Source organism: Alligator sinensis, unplaced genomic scaffold (assembly GCF_000455745.1).
Source record: "Alligator sinensis unplaced genomic scaffold, ASM45574v1 scaffold30_1, whole genome shotgun sequence".
Classification (NCBI taxonomy): domain Eukaryota; kingdom Metazoa; phylum Chordata; order Crocodylia; family Alligatoridae; genus Alligator; species Alligator sinensis.
In genome coordinates, this window is record NW_005842060.1 from 409,449 (window position 1) to 419,343 (window position 9,895).

General features: G+C 42.5%; 1 protein-coding gene across 3 annotated transcripts in view; it reads left to right on the forward strand.

Annotated features, from left to right (window-relative positions):
- FER (FER tyrosine kinase) overlaps nt 1–9,895 on the forward strand; it is a 340,335-nt gene that overhangs the window by 117,897 nt on the left and 212,543 nt on the right. The gene's annotated exons all lie outside the window — the stretch shown is intronic.

A 9,895-nucleotide genomic window follows, 5' to 3' on the forward strand; every position in this document is an offset into this window, starting at 1 on the left:
GGTACATTCAGTAACATCACTGAGAATTCAGGAATCTATCTGGTGACTAATTACATCTCAGATATCCAGAAGTAATTGCATCTAAAACACTACATGCTGTTTACTGCTGTCCAATATCCATATGTTAAAAAACCACCCTGTATCTATGATTATTTAAAGATAATTACCAAACTTCATTTAAAGATGATTACCACAGCTCTGACATGTGGGGCATGTGTACACTACCTGTCAACTGCATACTTACTCTAGTGTGTGCTAGATCTTGAAATGGTTCATTGTAGCTGCTCCTAGTCCTGGGCACATGCCAATAATCTTGCTTTTGCATTATGTTTACTGACACAAGCCCAGGGCTGCTTTATGGCAGCTAAGTTATATCTGTTAAAGTGTAGCCTGAACAGAGTGGCTTTGCTCTACTTCACTGCAGTGCTCCCTACTGCAGGCCATGGACAGTGTAAACATAGCTTTGGTCACTTCCCAGTACAGACTTCGAAGCAGATCAAACTTGTCAGTCAATGACAGGGGAGTGTAGCTCCACCCCTGAAAAGCTGGCAGTTTTTCATTTGTTTCTTCAGGTGCTAACAAATGTACCAGTTCCTCCTTCCTCCAGAGCATGTTTAAAAAAAAAAAAATTGTGGTGCTTTAAGTGCAGAAGAGTTGCAACTGTGTAGGAAAGTCACTGTTTTATTGAAAAGGTATAAATAAAATAAAGGAGAAGGGATTTGGATCCATGTCTGTATCCCTCTCAGCTGAATGCTCTAACCACTAGGACTCCTGTCAGGCTCCCTCTGGCTTGTTTTCTTTCAGGCATCATGACATCTCCATTATTGGCTGTGCAGTATTCAAGCTCCAACAGCAGGGTGATAAAATCCCATTCCAGTCTCCTCCTCATGCTGGGGCTAGTCTGTCCCCCCCCCCCCCCCCCTTTCTCTTTGCGTTCACTCTTGTTTCTTCACTGGCCTCCCCCCCCCCCCCCCCAATTTCGGTTGTCTATCACTCTGGTTTCTAAGCAACCAGCTGTGCCTACATTACTGATGAGAGTGGAGAGCTCTCTGGTCCTAAGCAGTGACCTCATGTCATGGGGGTAGGAGTGGAAGCCCTTATCACTCCACCAAGTAACTAATGATGTTTTTAAAACTGATTGGCTAGCAGCCAGCAACACCTACCCTGATTGAGTGTAGAGGGTGAGATCAAACGGGGTATTTAAGGGGCCTCCATCTTGGGCTCTGGCTCTGTCTCTTTTTTGAAACTCATGGACACACCATGAACTGCTTGCCTCCGGAGGAAAGCTCATTCAGCCTCTGGATGATACTTGTGAGTAAACTACTTGGAAACTCTCTAGATATATAGCTTGCAGAAATGCAGATGTGTGATCAAAGGCTATCTATCCAGCCACACTGTTTGCTCTAAGGTATTCTGCAATATTGATATTTCTCTATCCTGTACCCTTCCCCAAGCCTACTCTCTGTAATAAATAAAGCTCTCTATTGTACTAAGCATGGTGACCTGGCTGGGAAAGGGAGAGGGGCAGGCCCCCATGACCCCTTGGTCTGGCTGACTAAGGGGAGGCTACTTCTTGTGCTTCAGGCTAAAGGAAGAACCCCAAGGTCTGAGTGGGTCAGGCACCCGCAAGGTCTGCAATGCCTGTGTACCCTGGGGGCACAGAGCCAAAGACAGACTAGAACCCCTGGGTGTTGACAGCAGTGACGCCAGGCTTGTGGGTGTGCTTCATGAAGGTGGTCAGCCAGGACCCAGGGAGGCACTCAGAGGTTGGTAGGTGGTTGGGTGCAGTGAGGTGGGTGACTGCGCAGGAGTGTCCCCTACTGGTCCACCACAACCTCCACCCAGTTGATTCTACAGCCTGGTGGTTATGAAGTTTTAGGAAGTGAGCCATATGGATTAGACCTCCCTCTCCCCTACCTATACCCTCTGGCTGGGTGGTAGGGGGCACTTGCATTTCTGGGTCAGATGCTCTAACAAGGAGGCAGTTAAATAAACCATTGTCATTACTATCTTGTTCTGTGGCTGTGTTTTAAAACAAATGAACTCCATTCAATCACATAGCTATTCTCAGAAGACAGAATGGCCATATTTGCAGAGGAGGCTCTCTGGCATGCTTTGAACTCCAGTCTCAGTTGAGCACTCTGAAGAGTGCAAAGGCGGTGGAAAACACTGGAGAGCAGTCCTATTTTAAATAACCTCTTGATCATTCCACTACAGATTGCGCAGAAGTGACAATTTGATTAAACTGATGGGGTGTGTAGGGCAAGTGTTTAAAAAGGGACTGTCCTGGTGAAAGCAGGATGTATCTGAAGAGAACTCCTGTCTCTGAGTCAAGTAGGTTCAGACACTAAATTTAGTGCTGACTTGAGTACCGAAGCTCCAAGGAGTGTTGGTCATTAGACACATTTCTGTGGTCAAGATTTTCTATGGGCTAGCTTAAAGCAGCCCTCAGTCAGCATGTAGGTTACCATTTAGAGATACTGGATTCTCCCCATTGACTGTACAGGAGCCTGCATGTTTAGCTCTATTTCTTTAGATTGCCTTCTTGGTACTAGCCACCTAAATTTTATGTTTTGTCATGCCTAAATTAGAGGAGTCTAAGCTGCATTTCTGGAACTCTCCCTTTGTGCTCTATGTAGGAAATTCAGTGCAGTATGTCAAAAGGTTGGTACATATGGGCCTTTTTTTTACTGTAGGTTCTTTTTTGGGCTTATGGCAGGCAAAGTTCTCTGGGTAGATGTGAGATAATCTTTTATTAATTAGGCCAACTGACTAGTTGGAAAAAAGTTCTTTGCAAGCTTTCAGGCACAAGTGCCCTTCTTCAGGCATAGGGAGTCTGGAGTGGCTTACATACATGCATCTTCATTTCTTCCGGTACATTATCAAGAATTTTATTTCTAGATTAGTAGAGGCTGGAGAGAGGGAAAGGGCTAGATCAATGTGAATAAAATTTGTCTATTCTGAATGGTATTCCAAAATGAAGAGTTCAGCTGTTAAAGTGACAACTGCACCACTGGGTTTGACAATGATTCTAGGATTGTACATGCATACGGATGGATGCATCTTTCTACTCTCCTTACCTACTCTTGTATTTATTGAAATTTTATAGCTAGAATAATGCATTAGTGCCTTTTTTAAAGAATATTCCCCGATCGGAGAAATAAAACGCAAGAAAAACTGCAAAATATAAATATAAAGCAACAAACAAAATAAATTAAAATTATTCTGTGTGGTAGTACATTTCCCTTTAGCAGTTGCAATGGAAGTGACAATACTCATATTTTAAACACAATTCACAATCTACAATTTGATGAACCAGTCACCAGATTCTCTATATTACATAGCATATATTTTATTTACTGCTAAAGAACACACAGACACATGTATAAAACTTAGATGTGTGTTGTAATAGGTATTTTAGTTCTTAAAACTACAATGGAATAATTTACCTTTCTTTTTTTTATATGCTTGTCATGCATTTTCAACCACATTTGTGGGCGATTACAAAAGGAGTTGTTTAATGCCTTATTGAAGTAGATCATTCAACCAGCTAAAAAGAGCAATTTAAAATTATGATAATTACTAAACCTGGATGTTTGTACAGAGTAAAAACAATAAAGCTATTCTTTTAATGTTTTTTCACGTTGATTAACATAATGTATTAATGGAAGTGCTGGGTAATATAGATAAACTCATAAACCTTTGTAAGTTTTTTTGATGAAATAACCATGAAACGTGGTAGGCATTTCTGATTGGCTGATGGAGTTATAAGAATTAATCACACAAAAGGCATATGATGACCCTTAAGCCAGGGGCATCAAACATATGCCTTGCAGTATGGGTCCCACCTGCAATGCTGTTCCATCTGGCCCAGCAGGCCACTGGAAGTGGTCAGCAGTGGGTGTGGCTTGCTGTGGAATTTGGGGCCCTTGGCAGCAGGTGTACGAGCAAGGGCTGGCACCACAGCCCTCAGTTGCCCTGTAGCCACTTAGCCCACTGTCACTTGTGCGGCTTTACCACAGAAAATGGCTGCCTTGTTGCTTGCCCCACTCTTGCCATGGTGGCTACAACTGCTGCTGCTGCAGTGGCTGCAGCTGCTGCCCCATGACCTGTGCCAATGCATCCTGCAAGGAGCCCCATGGTCCAGATCTGACCCAGGGCCCCAAGTGAGTTTGACACGCCTGCCTTAAGCAATAGGTAAGCATTTAAGTGTGCAATAGACCTAGTTCATGTACCTTCAAAGTGTAAGGTTTTCAGAGGTAGTCTGATAAATTTTACTGCATAGAAATTAAAAGCAAAGCTTTTATTTTCTTTACAATCAGCTTATTTTGTATATTTTATTGATCTTTTAAAACTGAAGGCATGTTTGAATAAAGTAAGTTCATTGTTTTCAAAGGAACTTGAAACTTTTTCTTTAGTTTGTTAGAAAGATTTAGACTTGGAACATTTGAGCGATCTGAACTTTATGCTGATGCAATCCATTTATAATGAGGTTTGTCCAGTACCTTGCAATTTTGAACCTTTCCGATTTGTTGGCACGTTGTGACATGATGGTCAGCTGTTGTATGCTTGTTTTCTTTCTGTCTGCCTGTCTTTTCCCCAGAGAAAACTTGCATGTAGAATGTTAAAACAATTATTACTGAATTTTTTTTAAACGTTTGCTGTTTAATGTAAATGAAGACAAGTATATAAAAAAGTGACTCATGCTTAGAATGGAAGATGAAGTTTGGTTCTGATGTTAGCTATAATGGATGTTGATTCCATGGACTTAGTGCAGGCCTTAAGATACCTTAGTATCTGAAATAAGCTTTGCCCTTGTGTTAGACCTGTGTTGCTCAACCTTTGGACCCTGGTAGCTGACCCCTGGCTACCAGGGCTACAGGACCCAGTGGATGCTTGGCTTCAATGAAGTGCGGAGCCTGGCCCCCACTTCCGCCTGTACCCCCCGCCAAACCTTTGGATCTGCAGGGAGCCTGTGGGCCAGATAACAGAGCTCTGCAAGCCAGCTCTGGCCTGTGGGCTGGGGTTGAGCACCCTTATACTGTCCTTTGTGCCCAACAGTCCAGTTATTGAGTATCCTGAATGTTGAGTTCATTCTTACAGATACCTTGACTTTTGGATGCCCAATTACATAATCTTAAAGTGTCATCCTACCCCAAAAAAGACCTTTAAAAATAATTGCTTACCTGGGTCATACTGATTTAAGTTTCCCTGGTTTCCTTATTAAATTCAATTGGCTTGCAAGTAAATAACTGCTAATCCTATTACGTTCTGGGATCTGAGTTAACAGATGTTTGCTCAGCAGGGTAAGAGGAAAGCATGAGGGCAAGATCCAGATAAGCCCTTAGGCACCTAGTGGTCAATTTAGATGGAATTTGGGTCCCTAAGTCCAAGCGAGTGATCCATTAATGTGTCACTTAACTGCTTCAGGGCCTGAGAATCTGTAGGCTTCTAAATTTTTTCTACTAAAGTTATTTACCATGTGAATTCTCAGAGGTGGTGTCATTCTGTCACAGCTGAACATCCAGCACCTATTTCCCTATGAAGGCTGTTTGGGACTCAAAAACATGTCCCCTGAGGGGCCAGTCTAGTAGGCATGCTCAGACTATTCATAACCTGCCAGAGTGTATTCACTGGTGGTACTGGGTTCAGCACAGAGTACGAAAGCTATAGTCACTGTTGTTCATAAACATGGCTATAGGCTTCTTGGAGTGGGGAGGACTTTTCACACCCTGTTTTTGAAGCTATGCCACTGTACAGCCAAGAATGCAAGATCTGCAGCATGTAAGAGACATTTAAACAAGAACAAGCACTCTTCAAGGAAGAAGACGATCTGGGTTTCTATTCCATTTGCATTAAATGGGCATTGGATGATATAAACAGTAATTAGGAGCTGGGATCTAGAAGTGGGGGAAAATGATTCCAGTCCCTAATTTGGGAGATTGGCTTGAGAGTTTTGCCATAATCATTTTAAAGTTAAAGGTGATATTTTGTTGACATTTAACATCAGCTTGAAAAATTGGCCTTTTGATATTTTAATTAAAATAACAAATATAGTACATTATCTCTATAACTGATATGGTGATGACAGTTAGAAAAAGTTTAGTGAAGGGTAAAATTCTGAAGTCCTTTCTCACTTTTTATTATGATTTTTATTTTGGGAACACACTTTTGCTATGGTCTGTAGCAATTTGGCTAAATAGGAACTGTAAAATCTTATCAGGATTTAGATCCAAAATAATTATGATGCCTTGTTTGAAGCAAGGAGACTACCCACCTACCCCCATCAATCCAATCCTGTAGGCCATACAAGCTGCAGAAAAGGCTCTTCAAATAAGCATGTAGCTCAATGGTCTACGGGGTTGGAGTAATGGAGAAAAAATATTTGTCCTTCTACAAGCAAGGAATCATGATGCCATTTATTTGGAATGAATTCCTGAAAAGTTTTTTTCAGTTTTTATTCGGCAACACTATGTTTCTTCTGCATCCCTTCCATTTGAGTCAGTGGTCAGTATCTGTAGAGCTCCCTGTCCCTGCTTACTTTGGCTGTAAACAGATGCTGCATTCATCACAGGGCTGGTTATGTTGTGATTTGTCCTTGAATGGAGAAACTCAGCCAGTGGGTAGCCAAAGAGAGCACCCATGCCAGTGTGCCTTCTTGCTGGTCAAGTGTCCATAGATTCCCCAACTCTGCCAGCACCAAGCAAAGCACTCACTTTTGGATGTGCAAATTGAATGGCCAAATTTTCGTGGGAGGGATTTTGGTGTGATTCACTGCTCAGCTTGTGCCCCTGACCTCCCACTTGTACTTCTGCTGCATTTATACTGCTACTACTGACTGTGATCTGGATCTTCCACCACTGCTATGGATTTTTATGTGGTCATTGCTTTGCAGATCTTGCTGGCCCAGCATCTTGAACTTTTAAGTGAGCTTGAGTGGAAAAGGCTGTTGTCAGGCTCTGATGACTGCCGTGACTGCTTACATTTGTGCCAACAGTGAGGGAGCAGTGCTTGGGGTAGAAAAGCTGATGCATGTGCTGGCTACCAAACAATGGATGGTCCATACCTACAGCTGTCCAAGGGCACCTTCCATAGAGATTTTTGCTGAGCTTGCCCCATACATATAGCAGCAGACAGTGGCAATGTGGGTGCTCTTGCCTGTGGAGAAACATGTTGGCACTGCTGTGTGGAAGCTTATGACACTACAGCTCTGGTTCAGGGCAAACCATTTCAGTGTTGGCAAGTTGACAGCTGGAGAGGCAACATGGGAGGTATGTCTGGCAAACCAAAAGGTGATGACCTTGTGTATCACATCCCTTGCTGACTCACAGGAGGTTGTGGATGGGTTTAACAGCCTGGGGTTCCCTAACTGCATTGAGGCTGTTGACAGTACACACATTGCCATCTGTTCTCCTGTGCCCTGTGTCCATGAAGTCATCAACCAGAAGGGCTACTTTACAATTGTTCTTTGGGCAGTTGTGGACCACCATGGCTATTTAACATATGCAAATGCTGGCTGGTCAGGCAGGGTGCACAGTGTCAAGATCTTCAGGAGTTCCCTCCTGCTTGAACTGCTAGAGTGGAGAGAGTTTTCTCTTTGGTGTGCCTGACATCCAGGTTGAGGGATTGATGTGCCTCTGCTACTAATGGGGACCCTGCCTACCCTCACTGCACCCCGGTTGATGAATCCTTTCACTTAGTGGCTAGATGCCTGGAATGAACTTTTAATGACCAGCTCAGCAGCTGCAGAGTGTGTTTTGGGTATTTCAAGGATGTGTCTGAGAACATGCACAGAAGCCATCAAGCTCAACATGTTCTGGTCTTTGCATGCATGCTCCATTACATCTGTGAGGCCAAGGGGAAGGCTGTGCCCAAGCCCTTGCTAGTTGAGGTGGAGTAGCCCCCGTCTCTTCCAGATGGCATGCCAGAGAATTTGCAAACAGAAGCTAGTTGCTTGATGGTGCATGTGCAAAGTATGAGGGCTGACTGCTTATCCGTACTCCAGGCTGATGGTCAGAACAGTGAATTATAGAATGATGTCATGTACCTGATTTTAAAAACAGCTGAATTCATGTTCCCATGTGGTCATCTCCAATGCGGACAGGGGATTTTGAGGGTTTAGGAGGGAGAGTGTTCAAGGTAGGCATATAAGGATGGGGAAACGTTTAGTCAGGTGCTGAGCTGTGCTTCCAGGGACGTGGAAAGTCAAGAGACAATGGAGGTGATGAAAGTTTGGTCTGTGTCAAGGCTGTTGTGTTGAAGTTGTCTTGGATTCTGGTTACATCCTAGTCCTACATTGATTGGGGTAGAAAAATGTCTTTGAAACTTTGTGTTATTTTTTTCCTCCTAATTTCATTTCTCTGTGGAGTTGTGTGGGATATGACACAGTGGAATTGATCAATCAAGTACAGTTTGGGGTTTTTTGTGGCTTTGGATTTTTTCACCTACGTCTCGAGCATTTCCTTTGTGATTCTTTTTTATTCAGCATATCATATTATGTAAAGTTGCTATGTGGTTTATAATGCTATTAAAAAGAAAGATTGCGATTTTTTCTATCAAGAGACTTTAAACCTGGGTTCAAAATGTTATTGTATTTTTTTTCAGCTAAAGGTGAGAAAATGCAACTAATTACAAACATTTTCAACATGTGTGTTTTCTTTGAGTGTTAAGTGCTTATAAATAACTTCCATGCCTGTTTAAAAGCATAGCTTTGGATTTAATATCCAATTTGAAATTTGTAAAACTAAAAAAAAAAAAAAAATATAGGGACTTGGAATTCAAATGAGCTCTTGCCTTTGTAGTGGATAGGCTCCTTTTGAGATTAGGTTATGAGTCTCTCCCACAACACTTATTGCAGAACTGCAACTTTTAAGGGGAAAACTTAATTTCCTTCAAAAGATGAGGCTGACCCATTCATTCAGTATAGGGTGGGGTGTTTACATTTTTTTCCAGATGCAAAAGAAAAAAAGAGTCTCATAATGTATTGACTTTCAGGACCCCATCCCATAAATTACTACTTCAGCATCTTCTTTACAGTTTACAGGAAAAAAAAGTATTTTCTTGATCCTAGTTGCCTCTCCAAATCACCTTTTCTTTTAATGAGACTTACTTATTATAGAAATATACAAATTAATAAACTAAATGACAAATTGCTACTATCTTGTATATATCTTTTAAATTAATTATTTTTATCTGCAATATAATTGTAAAATGGAATCATTTAGTATTTTAGGAGGTTTATTCTATACACTAGTGAGAAAAATACACTACAAATAAATGCTGTTTTTTCTTTAAAAAATTAATAAAATAAACAGTACCTACAGTAAAATGAAGAATGCGAGGACCTTTTTGATTGTGCTTGTATGCCAGTTGAGAGATCAGGTTTTATATCTGTTACTTGATGTGCGGGCCGGGAGCGACCCGAGCCCTTTTCCGCGCTGCACGCGGGCTGTGGCCAGCAGCCCGGGCACGCTGGGTCGGAGAGGGAAGGCCGTCGAGCTGAAATTAGGCACAGACGCGTATCGGTAGTTTTAAAGATTGTTTAGTTACACCGAGATGGCAGTGGTGTAGGCTGGAAAGCTTGATTGAGTTGCAGTTACAGACAGACAACACAGACGATCTCGTGGAGGTTGCTAGGCTCCACGGTGCAGAGCTCCGGATGCTCTGGGTGAACGAGCCACCAAAATAGAAATCGTAAATACGCCTTATAAAAGTCATGTTCGAAGACGGGAAGAGGTGGGTGGTGGATCAGGCCGCCAGGCTCCTCTGGATCTCACACAGGGTCTCTATTACCCTGCCGTGTACCCAGAGTCCCCACGAGATGGATGTGGAGTCCTCTTCGGCTTGGGCGGAAACTGCTCAAGCCTCTTATATGGCTAACAGGCCAGTCGCTAGC